Here is a 23,288-nt window from a genome sequence, read left to right as displayed (position 1 = left end):
GTTTAAAAAAGCCAGTGGTGGAGAAATAAAGGTACCCAATTGTGGTACTTGAGTAAATGTCTAGATAACTAAATAGAAAATGACTCAAGTAAAAGTTCAAGTTAAAAAATACACTACTTGAGTAAATGTCTAGATAACTAAATAGAAAATGACTCAAGTAAAAGTTCAAGTTAAAAAGACACCACTTGAGTAAATGTCTAGATAACTAAATAGAAAATGACTCAAGTAAAAGTTCAAGTTAAAAAAACACTACTTGAGTAAAAGTCTAAAAGTATTTGGTTCTAAATATACTTAAGTATCAAGAGTAAAATGTAAAAGCATAAATAATTTTAAATTCCTTAAATTATTTATTTTATTTAAATTTGCAAACGCAGATACGAACATTTAATTGTTTTTAAAATGTACGGATAGCCAGCGTCCCACCCCAACACTCTGACATTATTTACAGATAGCCAGCGTCCCACCCCAACACTCTGACATTATTTACAGATAGCCAGCGTCCCACTCCAACACTCTGACATTATTTACAGATAGCCAGCGTCCCACTCCAACACTCTGACATTATTTACAGATAGCCAGCGTCCCACCCCAACACTCTGACATTATTTACAGATAGCCAGCGTCCCACTCCAACACTCTGACATTATTTACAGATAGCAGGCGTCCCACCCCAACACTCTGACATTATTTACAGATAGCCAGCGTCCCACCCCAACACTCTGACATTATTTACAGATAGCCAGCGTCCCACTCCAACACTCTGACATTATTTACAGATAGCCAGCGTCCCACCCCAACACTCTGACATTATTTACAGATAGCCAGCGTCCCACTCCAACACTCTGACATTATTTACAGATAGCCAGCGTCCCACCCCAACACTCTGACATTATTTACAGATAGCCAGCGTCCCACCCCAACACTCTGACATTATTTACAGATAGCCAGCGTCCCACTCCAACACTCTGACATTATTTACAGATAGCCAGCGTCCCACCCCAACACTCTGACATTATTTACAGATAGCCAGCGTCCCACCCCAACACTCTGACATTATTTACAGATAGCCAGCGTCCCACCCCAACACTCTGACATTATTTACAGATAGCCAGCGTCCCACCCCAACACTCTGACATTATTTACAGATAGCCAGCGTCCCACCCCAACACTCTGACATTATTTACAGATAGCCAGCGTCCCACCCCAACACTCTGACATTATTTACAGATAGCCAGCGTCCCACCCCAACACTCTGACATTATTTACAGATATCCAGCGTCCCACTCCAACACTCTGACATTATTTACAGATAGCCAGCGTCCCACTCCAACACTCTGACATTATTTACAGATAGCCAGCGTCCCACCCCAACACTCTGACATTATTTACAGATAGCCAGCGTCCCACCCCAACACTCTGACATTATTTACAGATAGCCAGCGTCCCACTCCAACACTCGGACATTATTTACAGATAGCCAGCGTCACACTCCAACACTCTGACATTATTTACAGATAGCCAGCGTCACACTCCAACACTCTGACATTATTTACAGATAGCCAGCGTCCCACCCCAACACTCTGACATTATTTACAGATAGCCAGCGTCCCACTCCAACACTCTGACATTATTTACAGATAGCCAGCGTCCCACCCCAACACTCTGACATTATTTACAGATATCCAGCGTCCCACCCCAACACTCTGACATTATTTACAGATAGCCAGCGTCCCACCCCAACACTCTGACATTATTTACAGATAGCCAGCGTCCCACCCCAACACTCTGACATTATTTACAGATAGCCAGCGTCCCACTCCAACACTCTGACATTATTTACAGATAGCCAGCGTCCCACCCCAACACTCTGACATTATTTACAGATAGCCAGCGTCCCACCCCAACACTCTGACATTATTTACAGATAGCCAGCGTCCCACCCCAACACTCTGACATTATTTACAGATAGCCAGCGTCCCACCCCAACACTCTGACATTATTTACAGATAGCCAGCGTCCCACTCCAACACTCTGACATTATTTACAGATAGCCAGCGTCCCACTCCAACACTCTGACATTATTTACAGATAGCCAGCGTCCCACTCCAACACTCTGACATTATTTACAGATAGCCAGCGTCCCACTCCAACACTCTGACATTATTTACAGATAGCCAGCGTCCCACTCCAACACTCTGACATTATTTACAGATAGCCAGCGTCCCACTCCAACACTCTGACATTATTTACAGATAGCCAGCGTCCCACCCCAACACTCTGACATTATTTACAGATAGCCAGCGTCCCACTCCAACACTCTGACATTATTTACAGATAGCCAGCGTCCCACCCCAACACTCTGACATTATTTACAGATAGCCAGCGTCCCACCCCAACACTCTGACATTATTTACAGATAGCCAGCGTCCCACTCCAACACTCTGACATTATTTACAGATATCCAGCGTCCCACTCCAACACTCTGACATTATTTACAGATAGCCAGCGTCACACCCCAACACTCTGACATTATTTACAGATATCCAGCGTCCCACTCCAACACTCTGACATTATTTACAGATAGCCAGCGTCACACCCCAACACTCTGACATTATTTACAGATAGCCAGCGTCCCACTCCAACACTCTGACATTATTTACAGATAGCCAGCGTCCCACTCCAACACTCTGACATTATTTACAGATATCCAGCGTCCCACCCCAACACTCTGACATTATTTACAGATAGCCAGCGTCCCACCCCAACACTCTGACATTATTTACAGATAGCCAGCGTCCCACCCCAACACTCTGACATTATTTACAGATAGCCAGCGTCCCACTCCAACACTCTGACATTATTTACAGATAGCCAGCGTCCCACTCCAACACTCTGACATTATTTACAGATAGCCAGCGTCCCACTCCAACACTCTGACATTATTTACAGATAGCCAGCGTCCCACTCCAACACTCTGACATTATTTACAGATAGCCAGCGTCCCACTCCAACACTCTGACATTATTTACAGATATCCAGCGTCACACTCCAACACTCTGACATTATTTACAGATAGCCAGCGTCCCACTCCAACACTCTGACATTATTTACAGATAGCCAGCGTCCCACCCCAACACTCTGACATTATTTACAGATAGCCAGCGTCCCACCCCAACACTCTGACATTATTTACAGATAGCCAGCGTCCCACTCCAAAACTCTGACATTATTTACAGATAGCCAGCGTCCCACTCCAACACTCTGACATTATTTACAGATATCCAGCGTCACACTCCAACACTCTGACATTATTTACAGATAGCCAGCGTCCCACTCCAACACTCTGACATTATTTACAGATATCCAGCGTCCCACTCCAACACTCTGACATTATTTACAGATAGCCAGCGTCACACCCCAACACTCTGACATTATTTACAGATAGCCAGCGTCCCACCCCAACACTCTGACATTATTTACAGATAGCCATCGTCCCACTCCAACATTCTGACATTATTTACAGATAGCCAGCGTCACACTCCAACACTCTGACATTATTTACAGATATCCAGCGTCCCACCCCAACACTCTGACATTATTTACAGATAGCCAGCGTCCCACCCCAACACTCTGACATTATTTACAGATAGCCAGCGTCACACCCCAACACTCTGACATTATTTACAGATATCCAGCGTCCCACTCCAACACTCTGACATTATTTACAGATAGCCAGCGTCCCACTCCAACACTCTGACATTATTTACAGATATCCAGCGTCCCACTCCAACACTCTGACATTATTTACAGATAGCCAGCGTCCCACTCCAACACTCTGACATTATTTACAGATAGCCAGCGTCCCACTCCAACACTCTGACATTACTTACAGATAGCCAGCGTCCCACCCCAACACTCTGACATTATTTACAGATAGCCAGCGTCCCACTCCAACACTCTGACATTATTTACAGATAGCCAGCGTCCCACTCCAACACTCTGACATTATTTACAGATAGCCAGCGTCCCACCCCAACACTCTGACATTATTTACAGATAGCCAGCGTCACACTCCAACACTCTGACATTATTTACAGATAGCCAGCGTCCCACCCCTACACTCTGACATTATTTACAGATAGCCAGCGTCCCACCCCAACACTCTGACATTATTTACAGATAGCCAGCGTCCCACTCCAACACTCTGACATTATTTACAGATATCCAGCGTCCCACCCCAACACTCTGACATTATTTACAGATAGCCAGCGTCCCACCCCAACACTCTGACATTATTTACAGATAGCCAGCGTCCCACCCCAACACTCTGACATTATTTACAGATAGCCAGCGTCCCACCCCAACACTCTGACATTATTTACAGATATCCAGCGTCACACTCCAACACTCTGACATTATTTACAGATAGCCAGCGTCCCACTCCAACACTCTGACATTATTTACAGATAGCCAGCGTCCCACCCCAACACTCTGACATTATTTACAGATAGCCAGCGTCCCACCCCAACACTCTGACATTATTTACAGATAGCCAGCGTCCCACTCCAACACTCTGACATTATTTACAGATAGCCAGCGTCCCACTCCAACACTCTGACATTATTTACAGATAGCCAGCGTCCCACCCCAACACTCTGACATTATTTACAGATATCCAGCGTCCCACTCCAACACTCTGACATTATTTACAGATAGCCAGCGTCCCACCCCAACACTCTGACATTATTTACAGATAGCCAGCGTCCCACTCCAACACTCTGACATTATTTACAGATAGCCAGCGTCACACCCCAACACTCTGACATTATTTACAGATAGCCAGCGTCCCACCCCAACACTCTGACATTATTTACAGATAGCCAGCGTCCCACCCCAACACTCTGACATTATTTACAGATAGCCAGCGTCCCACTCCAACACTCTGACATTATTTACAGATAGCCAGCGTCCCACCCCAACACTCTGACATTATTTACAGATAGCCAGCGTCACACCCCAACACTCTGACATTATTTACAGATATCCAGCGTCCCACCCCAACACTCTGACATTATTTACAGATAGCCAGCGTCCCACCCCAACACTCTGACATTATTTACAGATAGCCAGCGTCCCACCCCAACACTCTGACATTATTTACAGATAGCCAGCGTCCCACCCCAACACTCTGACATTATTTACAGATAGCCAGCGTCCCACCCCAACACTCTGACATTATTTACAGATAGCCAGCGTCCCACCCCAACACTCTGACATTATTTACAGATAGCCAGCGTCCCACCCCAACACTCTGACATTATTTACAGATAGCCAGCGTCCCACTCCAACACTCTGACATTATTTACAGATAGCCAGCGTCCCACTCCAACACTCTGACATTATTTACAGATAGCCAGCGTCCCACCCCAACACTCTGACATTATTTACAGATATCCAGCGTCCCACCCCAACACTCTGACATTATTTACAGATAGCCAGCGTCACACCCCAACACTCTGACATTATTTACAGATAGCCAGCGTCCCACCCCAACACTCTGACATTATTTACAGATAGCCAGCGTCCCACCCCAACACTCTGACATTATTTACAGATAGCCAGCGTCCCACCCCAACACTCTGACATTATTTACAGATAGCCAGCGTCCCACCCCAACACTCTGACATTATTTACAGATAGCCAGCGTCCCACCCCAACACTCTGACATTATTTACAGATAGCCAGCGTCCCACCCCAACACTCTGACATTATTTACAGATAGCCAGCGTCCCACCCCAACACTCTGACATTATTTACAGATAGCCAGCGTCCCACCCCAACACTCTGACATTATTTACAGATAGCCAGCGTCCCACCCCAACACTCTGACATTATTTACAGATAGCCAGCGTCCCACCCCAACACTCTGACATTATTTACAGATAGCCAGCGTCCCACCCCAACACTCTGACATTATTTACAGATAGCCAGCGTCCCACCCCAACACTCTGACATTATTTACAGATAGCCAGCGTCACACTCCAACACTCTGACATTATTTACAGATAGCCAGCGTCCCACCCCAACACTCTGACATTATTTACAGATAGCCAGCGTCCCACCCCAACACTCTGACATTATTTACAGATAGCCAGCGTCCCACCCCAACACTCTGACATTATTTACAGATAGCCAGCGTCCCACCCCAACACTCTGACATTATTTACAGATAGCCAGCGTCCCACTCCAACACTCTGACATTATTTACAGATAGCCAGCGTCCCACCCCAACACTCTGACATTATTTACAGATAGCCAGCGTCCCACCCCAACACTCTGACATTATTTACAGATAGCCAGCGTCCCACTCCAACACTCTGACATTATTTACAGATATCCAGCGTCCCACTCCAACACTCTGACATTATTTACAGATAGCCAGCGTCACACCCCAACACTCTGACATTATTTACAGATATCCAGCGTCCCACCCCAACACTCTGACATTATTTACAGATAGCCAGCGTCACACCCCAACACTCTGACATTATTTACAGATAGCCAGCGTCACACCCCAACACTCTGACATTATTTACAGATAGCCAGCGTCCCACCCCAACACTCTGACATTATTTACAGATAGCCAGCGTCCCACCCCAACACTCTGACATTATTTACAGATAGCCAGCGTCCCACTCCAACACTCTGACATTATTTACAGATAGCCAGCGTCCCACCCCAACACTCTGACATTATTTACAGATATCCAGCGTCACACCCCAACACTCTGACATTATTTACAGATAGCCAGCGTCACACTCCAACACTCTGACATTATTTACAGATAGCCAGCGTCCCACCCCAACACTCTGACATTATTTACAGATAGCCAGCGTCCCACCCCAACACTCTGACATTATTTACAGATAGCCAGCGTCCCACCCCAACACTCTGACATTATTTACAGATAGCCAGCGTCCCACTCCAACACTCTGACATTATTTACAGATATCCAGCGTCCCACCCCAACACTCTGACATTATTTACAGATATCCAGCGTCCCACCCCAACACTCTGACATTATTTACAGATAGCCAGCGTCCCACTCCAACACTCTGACATTATTTACAGATAGCCAGCGTCCCACCCCAACACTCTGACATTATTTACAGATAGCCAGCGTCCCACTCCAACACTCTGACATTATTTACAGATAGCCAGCGTCCCACCCCAACACTCTGACATTATTTACAGATAGCCAGCGTCCCACCCCAACACTCTGACATTATTTACAGATAGCCAGCGTCCCACTCCAACACTCTGACATTATTTACAGATAGCCAGCGTCCCACCCCAACACTCTGACATTATTTACAGATAGCCAGCGTCCCACCCCAACACTCTGACATTATTTACAGATAGCCAGCGTCCCACCCCAACACTCTGACATTATTTACAGATAGCCAGCGTCCCACCCCAACACTCTGACATTATTTACAGATAGCCAGCGTCCCACCCCAACACTCTGACATTATTTACAGATAGCCAGCGTCCCACCCCAACACTCTGACATTATTTACAGATAGCCAGCGTCCCACCCCAACACTCTGACATTATTTACAGATATCCAGCGTCCCACTCCAACACTCTGACATTATTTACAGATAGCCAGCGTCCCACTCCAACACTCTGACATTATTTACAGATAGCCAGCGTCCCACCCCAACACTCTGACATTATTTACAGATAGCCAGCGTCCCACCCCAACACTCTGACATTATTTACAGATAGCCAGCGTCCCACTCCAACACTCTGACATTATTTACAGATAGCCAGCGTCACACTCCAACACTCTGACATTATTTACAGATAGCCAGCGTCACACTCCAACACTCTGACATTATTTACAGATAGCCAGCGTCCCACCCCAACACTCTGACATTATTTACAGATAGCCAGCGTCCCACTCCAACACTCTGACATTATTTACAGATAGCCAGCGTCCCACCCCAACACTCTGACATTATTTACAGATATCCAGCGTCCCACCCCAACACTCTGACATTATTTACAGATAGCCAGCGTCCCACCCCAACACTCTGACATTATTTACAGATAGCCAGCGTCCCACCCCAACACTCTGACATTATTTACAGATAGCCAGCGTCCCACTCCAACACTCTGACATTATTTACAGATAGCCAGCGTCCCACCCCAACACTCTGACATTATTTACAGATAGCCAGCGTCCCACCCCAACACTCTGACATTATTTACAGATAGCCAGCGTCCCACCCCAACACTCTGACATTATTTACAGATAGCCAGCGTCCCACCCCAACACTCTGACATTATTTACAGATAGCCAGCGTCCCACTCCAACACTCTGACATTATTTACAGATAGCCAGCGTCCCACTCCAACACTCTGACATTATTTACAGATAGCCAGCGTCCCACTCCAACACTCTGACATTATTTACAGATAGCCAGCGTCCCACTCCAACACTCTGACATTATTTACAGATAGCCAGCGTCCCACTCCAACACTCTGACATTATTTACAGATAGCCAGCGTCCCACTCCAACACTCTGACATTATTTACAGATAGCCAGCGTCCCACCCCAACACTCTGACATTATTTACAGATAGCCAGCGTCCCACTCCAACACTCTGACATTATTTACAGATAGCCAGCGTCCCACCCCAACACTCTGACATTATTTACAGATAGCCAGCGTCCCACCCCAACACTCTGACATTATTTACAGATAGCCAGCGTCCCACTCCAACACTCTGACATTATTTACAGATATCCAGCGTCCCACTCCAACACTCTGACATTATTTACAGATAGCCAGCGTCACACCCCAACACTCTGACATTATTTACAGATATCCAGCGTCCCACTCCAACACTCTGACATTATTTACAGATAGCCAGCGTCACACCCCAACACTCTGACATTATTTACAGATAGCCAGCGTCCCACTCCAACACTCTGACATTATTTACAGATAGCCAGCGTCCCACTCCAACACTCTGACATTATTTACAGATATCCAGCGTCCCACCCCAACACTCTGACATTATTTACAGATAGCCAGCGTCCCACCCCAACACTCTGACATTATTTACAGATAGCCAGCGTCCCACCCCAACACTCTGACATTATTTACAGATAGCCAGCGTCCCACTCCAACACTCTGACATTATTTACAGATAGCCAGCGTCCCACTCCAACACTCTGACATTATTTACAGATAGCCAGCGTCCCACTCCAACACTCTGACATTATTTACAGATAGCCAGCGTCCCACTCCAACACTCTGACATTATTTACAGATAGCCAGCGTCCCACTCCAACACTCTGACATTATTTACAGATAGCCAGCGTCCCACTCCAACACTCTGACATTATTTACAGATATCCAGCGTCACACTCCAACACTCTGACATTATTTACAGATAGCCAGCGTCCCACTCCAACACTCTGACATTATTTACAGATAGCCAGCGTCCCACCCCAACACTCTGACATTATTTACAGATAGCCAGCGTCCCACCCCAACACTCTGACATTATTTACAGATAGCCAGCGTCCCACTCCAACACTCTGACATTATTTACAGATAGCCAGCGTCCCACTCCAACACTCTGACATTATTTACAGATATCCAGCGTCACACTCCAACACTCTGACATTATTTACAGATAGCCAGCGTCCCACTCCAACACTCTGACATTATTTACAGATATCCAGCGTCCCACTCCAACACTCTGACATTATTTACAGATAGCCAGCGTCACACCCCAACACTCTGACATTATTTACAGATAGCCAGCGTCCCACCCCAACACTCTGACATTATTTACAGATAGCCATCGTCCCACTCCAACATTCTGACATTATTTACAGATAGCCAGCGTCACACTCCAACACTCTGACATTATTTACAGATATCCAGCGTCCCACCCCAACACTCTGACATTATTTACAGATAGCCAGCGTCCCACCCCAACACTCTGACATTATTTACAGATAGCCAGCGTCACACCCCAACACTCTGACATTATTTACAGATATCCAGCGTCCCACTCCAACACTCTGACATTATTTACAGATAGCCAGCGTCCCACTCCAACACTCTGACATTATTTACAGATATCCAGCGTCCCACTCCAACACTCTGACATTATTTACAGATAGCCAGCGTCCCACTCCAACACTCTGACATTATTTACAGATAGCCAGCGTCCCACTCCAACACTCTGACATTACTTACAGATAGCCAGCGTCCCACCCCAACACTCTGACATTATTTACAGATAGCCAGCGTCCCACTCCAACACTCTGACATTATTTACAGATAGCCAGCGTCCCACTCCAACACTCTGACATTATTTACAGATAGCCAGCGTCCCACCCCAACACTCTGACATTATTTACAGATAGCCAGCGTCACACTCCAACACTCTGACATTATTTACAGATAGCCAGCGTCCCACCCCTACACTCTGACATTATTTACAGATAGCCAGCGTCCCACCCCAACACTCTGACATTATTTACAGATAGCCAGCGTCCCACTCCAACACTCTGACATTATTTACAGATATCCAGCGTCCCACCCCAACACTCTGACATTATTTACAGATAGCCAGCGTCCCACCCCAACACTCTGACATTATTTACAGATAGCCAGCGTCCCACCCCAACACTCTGACATTATTTACAGATAGCCAGCGTCCCACCCCAACACTCTGACATTATTTACAGATATCCAGCGTCACACTCCAACACTCTGACATTATTTACAGATAGCCAGCGTCCCACTCCAACACTCTGACATTATTTACAGATAGCCAGCGTCCCACCCCAACACTCTGACATTATTTACAGATAGCCAGCGTCCCACCCCAACACTCTGACATTATTTACAGATAGCCAGCGTCCCACTCCAACACTCTGACATTATTTACAGATAGCCAGCGTCCCACTCCAACACTCTGACATTATTTACAGATAGCCAGCGTCCCACCCCAACACTCTGACATTATTTACAGATATCCAGCGTCCCACTCCAACACTCTGACATTATTTACAGATAGCCAGCGTCCCACCCCAACACTCTGACATTATTTACAGATAGCCAGCGTCCCACTCCAACACTCTGACATTATTTACAGATAGCCAGCGTCACACCCCAACACTCTGACATTATTTACAGATAGCCAGCGTCCCACCCCAACACTCTGACATTATTTACAGATAGCCAGCGTCCCACCCCAACACTCTGACATTATTTACAGATAGCCAGCGTCCCACTCCAACACTCTGACATTATTTACAGATAGCCAGCGTCCCACCCCAACACTCTGACATTATTTACAGATAGCCAGCGTCACACCCCAACACTCTGACATTATTTACAGATATCCAGCGTCCCACCCCAACACTCTGACATTATTTACAGATAGCCAGCGTCCCACCCCAACACTCTGACATTATTTACAGATAGCCAGCGTCCCACCCCAACACTCTGACATTATTTACAGATAGCCAGCGTCCCACCCCAACACTCTGACATTATTTACAGATAGCCAGCGTCCCACCCCAACACTCTGACATTATTTACAGATAGCCAGCGTCCCACCCCAACACTCTGACATTATTTACAGATAGCCAGCGTCCCACCCCAACACTCTGACATTATTTACAGATAGCCAGCGTCCCACTCCAACACTCTGACATTATTTACAGATAGCCAGCGTCCCACTCCAACACTCTGACATTATTTACAGATAGCCAGCGTCCCACCCCAACACTCTGACATTATTTACAGATATCCAGCGTCCCACCCCAACACTCTGACATTATTTACAGATAGCCAGCGTCACACCCCAACACTCTGACATTATTTACAGATAGCCAGCGTCCCACCCCAACACTCTGACATTATTTACAGATATCCAGCGTCCCACTCCAACACTCTGACATTATTTACAGATATCCAGCGTCACACCCCAACACTCTGACATTATTTACAGATAGCCAGCGTCCCACCCCAACACTCTGACATTATTTACAGATAGCCAGCGTCCCACCCCAACACTCTGACATTATTTACAGATAGCCAGCGTCCCACCCCAACACTCTGACATTATTTACAGATAGCCAGCGTCCCACCCCAACACTCTGACATTATTTACAGATAGCCAGCGTCCCACCCCAACACTCTGACATTATTTACAGATAGCCAGCGTCCCACCCCAACACTCTGACATTATTTACAGATAGCCAGCGTCACACTCCAACACTCTGACATTATTTACAGATAGCCAGCGTCCCACCCCAACACTCTGACATTATTTACAGATAGCCAGCGTCCCACCCCAACACTCTGACATTATTTACAGATAGCCAGCGTCCCACCCCAACACTCTGACATTATTTACAGATAGCCAGCGTCCCACCCCAACACTCTGACATTATTTACAGATAGCCAGCGTCCCACTCCAACACTCTGACATTATTTACAGATAGCCAGCGTCCCACCCCAACACTCTGACATTATTTACAGATAGCCAGCGTCCCACCCCAACACTCTGACATTATTTACAGATAGCCAGCGTCCCACTCCAACACTCTGACATTATTTACAGATATCCAGCGTCCCACTCCAACACTCTGACATTATTTACAGATAGCCAGCGTCACACCCCAACACTCTGACATTATTTACAGATATCCAGCGTCCCACCCCAACACTCTGACATTATTTACAGATAGCCAGCGTCACACCCCAACACTCTGACATTATTTACAGATAGCCAGCGTCACACCCCAACACTCTGACATTATTTACAGATAGCCAGCGTCCCACCCCAACACTCTGACATTATTTACAGATAGCCAGCGTCCCACCCCAACACTCTGACATTATTTACAGATAGCCAGCGTCCCACTCCAACACTCTGACATTATTTACAGATAGCCAGCGTCCCACCCCAACACTCTGACATTATTTACAGATATCCAGCGTCACACCCCAACACTCTGACATTATTTACAGATAGCCAGCGTCACACTCCAACACTCTGACATTATTTACAGATAGCCAGCGTCCCACCCCAACACTCTGACATTATTTACAGATAGCCAGCGTCCCACCCCAACACTCTGACATTATTTACAGATAGCCAGCGTCCCACCCCAACACTCTGACATTATTTACAGATAGCCAGCGTCCCACTCCAACACTCTGACATTATTTACAGATATCCAGCGTCCCACCCCAACACTCTGACATTATTTACAGATATCCAGCGTCCCACCCCAACACTCTGACATTATTTACAGATAGCCAGCGTCCCACTCCAACACTCTGACATTATTTACAGATAGCCAGCGTCCCACCCCAACACTCTGACATTATTTACAGATAGCCAGCGTCACACCCCAACACTCTGACATTATTTACAGATATCCAGCGTCCCACCCCAACACTCTGACATTATTTACAGATAGCCAGCGTCCCACCCCAACACTCTGACATTATTTACAGATAGCCAGCGTCCCACTCCAACACTCTGACATTATTTACAGATATCCAGCGTCCCACCCCAACACTCTGACATTATTTACAGATATCCAGCGTCCCACCCCAACACTCTGACATTATTTACAGATAGCCAGCGTCCCACCCCAACACTCTGACATTATTTACAGATAGCCAGCGTCCCACCCCAACACTCTGACATTATTTACAGATAGCCAGCGTCCCACCCCAACACTCTGACATTATTTACAGATATCCAGCGTCACACTCCAACACTCTGACATTATTTACAGATAGCCAGCGTCCCACTCCAACACTCTGACATTATTTACAGATAGCCAGCGTCCCACCCCAACACTCTGACATTATTTACAGATAGCCAGCGTCCCACCCCAACACTCTGACATTATTTACAGATAGCCAGCGTCCCACTCCAACACTCTGACATTATTTACAGATAGCCAGCGTCCCACTCCAACACTCTGACATTATTTACAGATAGCCAGCGTCCCACCCCAACACTCTGACATTATTTACAGATATCCAGCGTCCCACTCCAACACTCTGACATTATTTACAGATATCCAGCGTCCCACCCCAACACTCTGACATTATTTACAGATAGCCAGCGTCCCACTCCAACACTCTGACATTATTTACAGATAGCCAGCGTCACACCCCAACACTCTGACATTATTTACAGATAGCCAGCGTCCCACCCCAACACTCTGACATTATTTACAGATAGCCAGCGTCCCACCCCAACACTCTGACATTATTTACAGATAGCCAGCGTCCCACTCCAACACTCTGACATTATTTACAGATAGCCAGCGTCCCACCCCAACACTCTGACATTATTTACAGATAGCCAGCGTCCCACTCCAACACTCTGACATTATTTACAGATAGCCAGCGTCCCACTCCAACACTCTGACATTATTTACAGATAGCCAGCGTCCCACCCCAACACTCTGACATTATTTACAGATATCCAGCGTCCCACCCCAACACTCTGACATTATTTACAGATAGCCAGCGTCACACCCCAACACTCTGACATTATTTACAGATAGCCAGCGTCCCACCCCAACACTCTGACATTATTTACAGATATCCAGCGTCCCACTCCAACACTCTGACATTATTTACAGATATCCAGCGTCACACCCCAACACTCTGACATTATTTACAGATAGCCAGCGTCCCACCCCAACACTCTGACATTATTTACAGATAGCCAGCGTCCCACCCCAACACTCTGACATTATTTACAGATAGCCAGCGTCCCACCCCAACACTCTGACATTATTTACAGATAGCCAGCGTCCCACCCCAACACTCTGACATTATTTACAGATAGCCAGCGTCCCACCCCAACACTCTGACATTATTTACAGATAGCCAGCGTCCCACCCCAACACTCTGACATTATTTACAGATATCCAGCGTCCCACCCCAACACTCTGACATTATTTACAGATATCCAGCGTCCCACCCCAACACTCTGACATTATTTACAGATAGCCAGCGTCCCACCCCAACACTCTGACATTATTTACAGATAGCCAGCGTCCCACCCCAACACTCTGACATTATTTACAGATAGCCAGCGTCCCACCCCAACACTCTGACATTATTTACAGATATCCAGCGTCACACTCCAACACTCTGACATTATTTACAGATAGCCAGCGTCCCACTCCAACACTCTGACATTATTTACAGATAGCCAGCGTCCCACCCCAACACTCTGACATTATTTACAGATAGCCAGCGTCCCACCCCAACACTCTGACATTATTTACAGATAGCCAGCGTCCCACTCCAACACTCTGACATTATTTACAGATAGCCAGCGTCCCACTCCAACACTCTGACATTATTTACAGATAGCCAGCGTCCCACCCCAACACTCTGACATTATTTACAGATATCCAGCGTCCCACTCCAACACTCTGACATTATTTACAGATATCCAGCGTCCCACCCCAACACTCTGACATTATTTACAGATAGCCAGCGTCCCACTCCAACACTCTGACATTATTTACAGATAGCCAGCGTCACACCCCAACACTCTGACATTATTTACAGATAGCCAGCGTCCCACCCCAACACTCTGACATTATTTACAGATAGCCAGCGTCCCACCCCAACACTCTGACATTATTTACAGATAGCCAGCGTCCCACTCCAACACTCTGACATTATTTACAGATAGCCAGCGTCCCACCCCAACACTCTGACATTATTTACAGATAGCCAGCGTCCCACTCCAACACTCTGACATTATTTACAGATAGCCAGCGTCCCACTCCAACACTCTGACATTATTTACAGATAGCCAGCGTCCCACCCCAACACTCTGACATTATTTACAGATATCCAGCGTCCCACCCCAACACTCTGACATTATTTACAGATAGCCAGCGTCACACCCCAACACTCTGACATTATTTACAGATAGCCAGCGTCCCACCCCAACACTCTGACATTATTTACAGATATCCAGCGTCCCACTCCAACACTCTGACATTATTTACAGATATCCAGCGTCACACCCCAACACTCTGACATTATTTACAGATAGCCAGCGTCCCACCCCAACACTCTGACATTATTTACAGATAGCCAGCGTCCCACCCCAACACTCTGACATTATTTACAGATAGCCAGCGTCCCACCCCAACACTCTGACATTATTTACAGATAGCCAGCGTCCCACCCCAACACTCTGACATTATTTACAGATAGCCAGCGTCCCACCCCAACACTCTGACATTATTTACAGATAGCCAGCGTCCCACCCCAACACTCTGACATTATTTACAGATAGCCAGCGTCACACTCCAACACTCTGACATTATTTACAGATAGCCAGCGTCCCACCCCAACACTCTGACATTATTTACAGATAGCCAGCGTCCCACCCCAACACTCTGACATTATTTACAGATAGCCAGCGTCCCACCCCAACACTCTGACATTATTTACAGATAGCCAGCGTCCCACCCCAACACTCTGACATTATTTACAGATAGCCAGCGTCCCACTCCAACACTCTGACATTATTTACAGATAGCCAGCGTCACACTCCAACACTCTGACATTATTTACAGATAGCCAGCGTCCCACCCCAACACTCTGACATTATTTACAGATAGCCAGCGTCCCACTCCAACACTCTGACATTATTTACAGATAGCCAGCGTCCCACCCCAACACTCTGACATTATTTACAGATAGCCAGCGTCCCACCCCAACACTCTGACATTATTTACAGATAGCCAGCGTCCCACTCCAACACTCTGACATTATTTACAGATATCCAGCGTCCCACTCCAACACTCTGACATTATTTACAGATAGCCAGCGTCACACCCCAACACTCTGACATTATTTACAGATATCCAGCGTCCCACCCCAACACTCTGACATTATTTACAGATAGCCAGCGTCACACCCCAACACTCTGACATTATTTACAGATAGCCAGCGTCACACCCCAACACTCTGACATTATTTACAGATAGCCAGCGTCCCACCCCAACACTCTGACATTATTTACAGATAGCCAGCGTCCCACCCCAACACTCTGACATTATTTACAGATAGCCAGCGTCCCACTCCAACACTCTGACATTATTTACAGATAGCCAGCGTCCCACCCCAACACTCTGACATTATTTACAGATATCCAGCGTCACACCCCAACACTCTGACATTATTTACAGATAGCCAGCGTCCCACCCCAACACTCTGACATTATTTACAGATAGCCAGCGTCCCACTCCAACACTCTGACATTATTTACAGATATCCAGCGTCCCACCCCAACACTCTGACATTATTTACAGATATCCAGTGTCCCACCCCAACACTCTGACATTATTTACAGATAGCCAGCGTCCCACTCCAACACTCTGACATTATTTACAGATAGCCAGCGTCCCACCCCAACACTCTGACATTATTTACAGATAGCCAGCGTCACACCCCAACACTCTGACATTATTTACAGATATCCAGCGTCCCACCCCAACACTCTGACATTATTTACAGATAGCCAGCGTCCCACCCCAACACTCTGACATTATTTACAGATAGCCAGCGTCCCACTCCAACACTCTGACATTATTTACAGATATCCAGCGTCCCACCCCAACACTCTGACATTATTTACAGATATCCAGCGTCCCACCCCAACACTCTGACATTATTTACAGATAGCCAGCGTCCCACCCCAACACTCTGACATTATTTACAGATAGCCAGCGTCCCACCCCAACACTCTGACATTATTTACAGATAGCCAGCGTCCCACCCCAACACTCTGACATTATTTACAGATATCCAGCGTCACACTCCAACACTCTGACATTATTTACAGATAGCCAGCGTCCCACTCCAACACTCTGACATTATTTACAGATAGCCAGCGTCCCACCCCAACACTCTGACATTATTTACAGATAGCCAGCGTCCCACCCCAACACTCTGACATTATTTACAGATAGCCAGCGTCCCACTCCAACACTCTGACATTATTTACAGATAGCCAGCGTCCCACTCCAACACTCTGACATTATTTACAGATAGCCAGCGTCCCACCCCAACACTCTGACATTATTTACAGATATCCAGCGTCCCACTCCAACACTCTGACATTATTTACAGATATCCAGCGTCCCACCCCAACACTCTGACATTATTTACAGATAGCCAGCGTCCCACTCCAACACTCTGACATTATTTACAGATAGCCAGCGTCACACCCCAACACTCTGACATTATTTACAGATAGCCAGCGTCCCACCCCAACACTCTGACATTATTTACAGATAGCCAGCGTCCCACCCCAACACTCTGACATTATTTACAGATAGCCAGCGTCCCACTCCAACACTCTGACATTATTTACAGATAGCCAGCGTCCCACCCCAACACTCTGACATTATTTACAGATAGCCAGCGTCACACCCCAACACTCTGACATTATTTACAGATAGCCAGCGTCACACTCCAACACTCTGACATTATTTACAGATAGCCAGCGTCCCACCCCAACACTCTGACATTATTTACAGATAGCCAGCGTCCCACCCCAACACTCTGACATTATTTACAGATAGCCAGCGTCCCACCCCAACACTCTGACATTATTTACAGATAGCCAGCGTCCCACCCCAACACTCTGACATTATTTACAGATAGCCAGCGTCCCACTCCAACACTCTGACATTATTTACAGATAGCCAGCGTCACACTCCAACACTCTGACATTATTTACAGATAGCCAGCGTCCCACCCCAACACTCTGACATTATTTACAGATAGCCAGCGTCCCACTCCAACACTCTGACATTATTTACAGATAGCCAGCGTCCCACCCCAACACTCTGACATTATTTACAGATAGCCAGCGTCCCACCCCAACACTCTGACATTATTTACAGATAGCCAGCGTCCCACTCCAACACTCTGACATTATTTACAGATATCCAGCGTCCCACTCCAACACTCTGACATTATTTACAGATAGCCAGCGTCACACCCCAACACTCTGACATTATTTACAGATATCCAGCGTCCCACCCCAACACTCTGACATTATTTACAGATAGCCAGCGTCACACCCCAACACTCTGACATTATTTACAGATAGCCAGCGTCACACCCCAACACTCTGACATTATTTACAGATAGCCAGCGTCCCACCCCAACACTCTGACATTATTTACAGATAGCCAGCGTCCCACCCCAACACTCTGACATTATTTACAGATAGCCAGCGTCCCACTCCAACACTCTGACATTATTTACAGATAGCCAGCGTCCCACCCCAACACTCTGACATTATTTACAGATATCCAGCGTCACACCCCAACACTCTGACATTATTTACAGATAGCCAGCGTCACACTCCAACACTCTGACATTATTTACAGATAGCCAGCGTCCCACCCCAACACTCTGACATTATTTACAGATAGCCAGCGTCCCACCCCAACACTCTGACATTATTTACAGATAGCCAGCGTCCCACTCCAACACTCTGACATTATTTACAGATATCCAGCGTCCCACCCCAACACTCTGACATTATTTACAGATATCCAGCGTCCCACCCCAACACTCTGACATTATTTACAGATAGCCAGCGTCCCACTCCAACACTCTGACATTATTTACAGATAGCCAGCGTCCCACCCCAACACTCTGACATTATTTACAGATATCCAGCGTCCCACTCCAACACTCTGACATTATTTACAGATAGCCAGCGTCCCACCCCAACACTCTGACATTATTTACAGATAGCCAGCGTCCCACCCCAACACTCTGACATTATTTACAGATAGCCAGCGTCCCACCCCAACACTCTGACATTATTTACAGATATCCAGCGTCCCACCCCAACACTCTGACATTATTTACAGATAGCCAGCGTCCCACCCCAACACTCTGACATTATTTACAGATAGCCAGCGTCCCACCCCAACACTCTGACATTATTTACAGATAGCCAGCGTCCCACCCCAACACTCTGACATTATTTACAGATATCCAGCGTCACACTCCAACACTCTGACATTATTTACAGATAGCCAGCGTCCCACTCCAACACTCTGACATTATTTACAGATAGCCAGCGTCCCACCCCAACACTCTGACATTATTTACAGATAGCCAGCGTCCCACCCCAACACTCTGACATTATTTACAGATAGCCAGCGTCCCACTCCAACACTCTGACATTATTTACAGATAGCCAGCGTCCCACTCCAACACTCTGACATTATTTACAGATAGCCAGCGTCCCACCCCAACACTCTGACATTATTTACAGATAGCCAGCGTCACACCCCAACACTCTGACATTATTTACAGATAGCCAGCGTCCCACCCCAACACTCTGACATTATTTACAGATAGCCAGCGTCCCACCCCAACACTCTGACATTATTTACAGATAGCCAGCGTCCCACCCCAACACTCTGACATTATTTACAGATAGCCAGCGTCCCACCCCAACACTCTGACATTATTTACAGATAGCCAGCGTCCCACCCCAACACTCTGACATTATTTACAGATAGCCAGCGTCCCACCCCAACACTCTGACATTATTTACAGATAGCCAGCGTCCCACCCCAACACTCTGACATTATTTACAGATAGCCAGCGTCCCACTCCAACACTCTGACATTATTTACAGATAGCCAGCGTCCCACTCCAACACTCTGACATTATTTACAGATAGCCAGCGTCCCACCCCAACACTCTGACATTATTTACAGATATCCAGCGTCCCACCCCAACACTCTGACATTATTTACAGATAGCCAGCGTCACACCCCAACACTCTGACATTATTTACAGATAGCCAGCGTCCCACCCCAACACTCTGACATTATTTACAGATATCCAGCGTCCCACTCCAACACTCTGACATTATTTACAGATATCCAGCGTCACACCCCAAAACTCTGACATTATTTACAGATAGCCAGCGTCCCACTCCAACACTCTGACATTATTTACAGATATCCAGCGTCCCACCCCAACACTCTGACATTATTTACAGATATCCAGCGTCCCACCCCAACACTCTGACATTATTTACAGATAGCCAGCGTCCCACCCCAACACTCGGACATTATTTACAGATAGCCAGCGTCCCACCCCAACACTCTGACATTATTTACAGATAGCCAGCGTCCCACCCCAACACTCTGACATTATTTACAGATAGCCAGTGTCCCACCCCAACACTCTGACATTATTTACAGATAGCCAGCGTCCCACTCCAACACTCTGACATTATTTACAGATAGCCAGCGTCCCACTCCAACACTCTGACATTATTTACAGATAGCCAGCGTCCCACCCCAACACTCTGACATTATTTACAGATATCCAGCGTCCCACCCCAACACTCTGACATTATTTACAGATAGCCAGCGTCACACCCCAACACTCTGACATTATTTACAGATAGCCAGCGTCCCACCCCAACACTCTGACATTATTTACAGATATCCAGCGTCCCACCCCAACACTCTGACATTATTTACAGATAGCCAGCGTCCCACCCCAACACTCTGACATTATTTACAGATAGCCAGCGTCCCACCCCAACACTCTGACATTATTTACAGATAGCCAGCGTCCCACCCCAACACTCTGACATTATTTACAGATATCCAGCGTCACACTCCAACACTCTGACATTATTTACAGATAGCCAGCGTCCCACTCCAACACTCTGACATTATTTACAGATAGCCAGCGTCCCACCCCAACACTCTGACATTATTTACAGATAGCCAGCGTCCCACCCCAACACTCTGACATTATTTACAGATAGCCAGCGTCCCACTCCAACACTCTGACATTATTTACAGATAGCCAGCGTCCCACTCCAACACTCTGACATTATTTACAGATAGCCAGCGTCCCACCCCAACACTCTGACATTATTTACAGATAGCCAGCGTCACACCCCAACACTCTGACATTATTTACAGATAGCCAGCGTCCCACCCCAACACTCTGACATTATTTACAGATAGCCAGCGTCCCACCCCAACACTCTGACATTATTTACAGATAGCCAGCGTCCCACCCCAACACTCTGACATTATTTACAGATAGCCAGCGTCCCACCCCAACACTCTGACATTATTTACAGATAGCCAGCGTCCCACCCCAACACTCTGACATTATTTACAGATAGCCAGCGTCCCACCCCAACACTCTGACATTATTTACAGATAGCCAGCGTCCCACCCCAACACTCTGACATTATTTACAGATAGCCAGCGTCCCACTCCAACACTCTGACATTATTTACAGATAGCCAGCGTCCCACTCCAACACTCTGACATTATTTACAGATAGCCAGCGTCCCACCCCAACACTCTGACATTATTTACAGATATCCAGCGTCCCACCCCAACACTCTGACATTATTTACAGATAGCCAGCGTCACACCCCAACACTCTGACATTATTTACAGATAGCCAGCGTCCCACCCCAACACTCTGACATTATTTACAGATAGCCAGCGTCCCACCCCAACACTCTGACATTATTTACAGATAGCCAGCGTCCCACCCCAACACTCTGACATTATTTACAGATAGCCAGCGTCCCACCCCAACACTCTGACATTATTTACAGATAGCCAGCGTCCCACCCCAACACTCTGACATTATTTACAGATAGCCAGCGTCCCACCCCAACACTCTGACATTATTTACAGATAGCCAGCGTCCCACCCCAACACTCTGACATTATTTACAGATAGCCAGCGTCCCACCCCAACACTCTGACATTATTTACAGATAGCCAGCGTCCCACCCCAACACTCTGACATTATTTACAGATAGCCAGCGTCCCACCCCAACACTCTGACATTATTTACAGATAGCCAGCGTCCCACCCCAACACTCTGACATTATTTACAGATAGCCAGCGTCCCACTCCAACACTCTGACATTATTTACAGATAGCCAGCGTCCCACTCCAACACTCTGACATTATTTACAGATAGCCAGCGTCCCACCCCAACACTCTGACATTATTTACAGATAGCCAGCGTCCCACTCCAACACTCTGACATTATTTACAGATAGCCAGCGTCCCACCCCAACACTCTGACATTATTTACAGATAGCCAGCGTCCCACCCCAACACTCTGACATTATTTACAGATA

Source organism: Oncorhynchus mykiss, chromosome 26 (assembly GCF_013265735.2).
Source record: "Oncorhynchus mykiss isolate Arlee chromosome 26, USDA_OmykA_1.1, whole genome shotgun sequence".
NCBI lineage: Eukaryota > Metazoa > Chordata > Actinopteri > Salmoniformes > Salmonidae > Oncorhynchus > Oncorhynchus mykiss.
Note: the sequence above shows the minus strand (reverse complement) of the source record.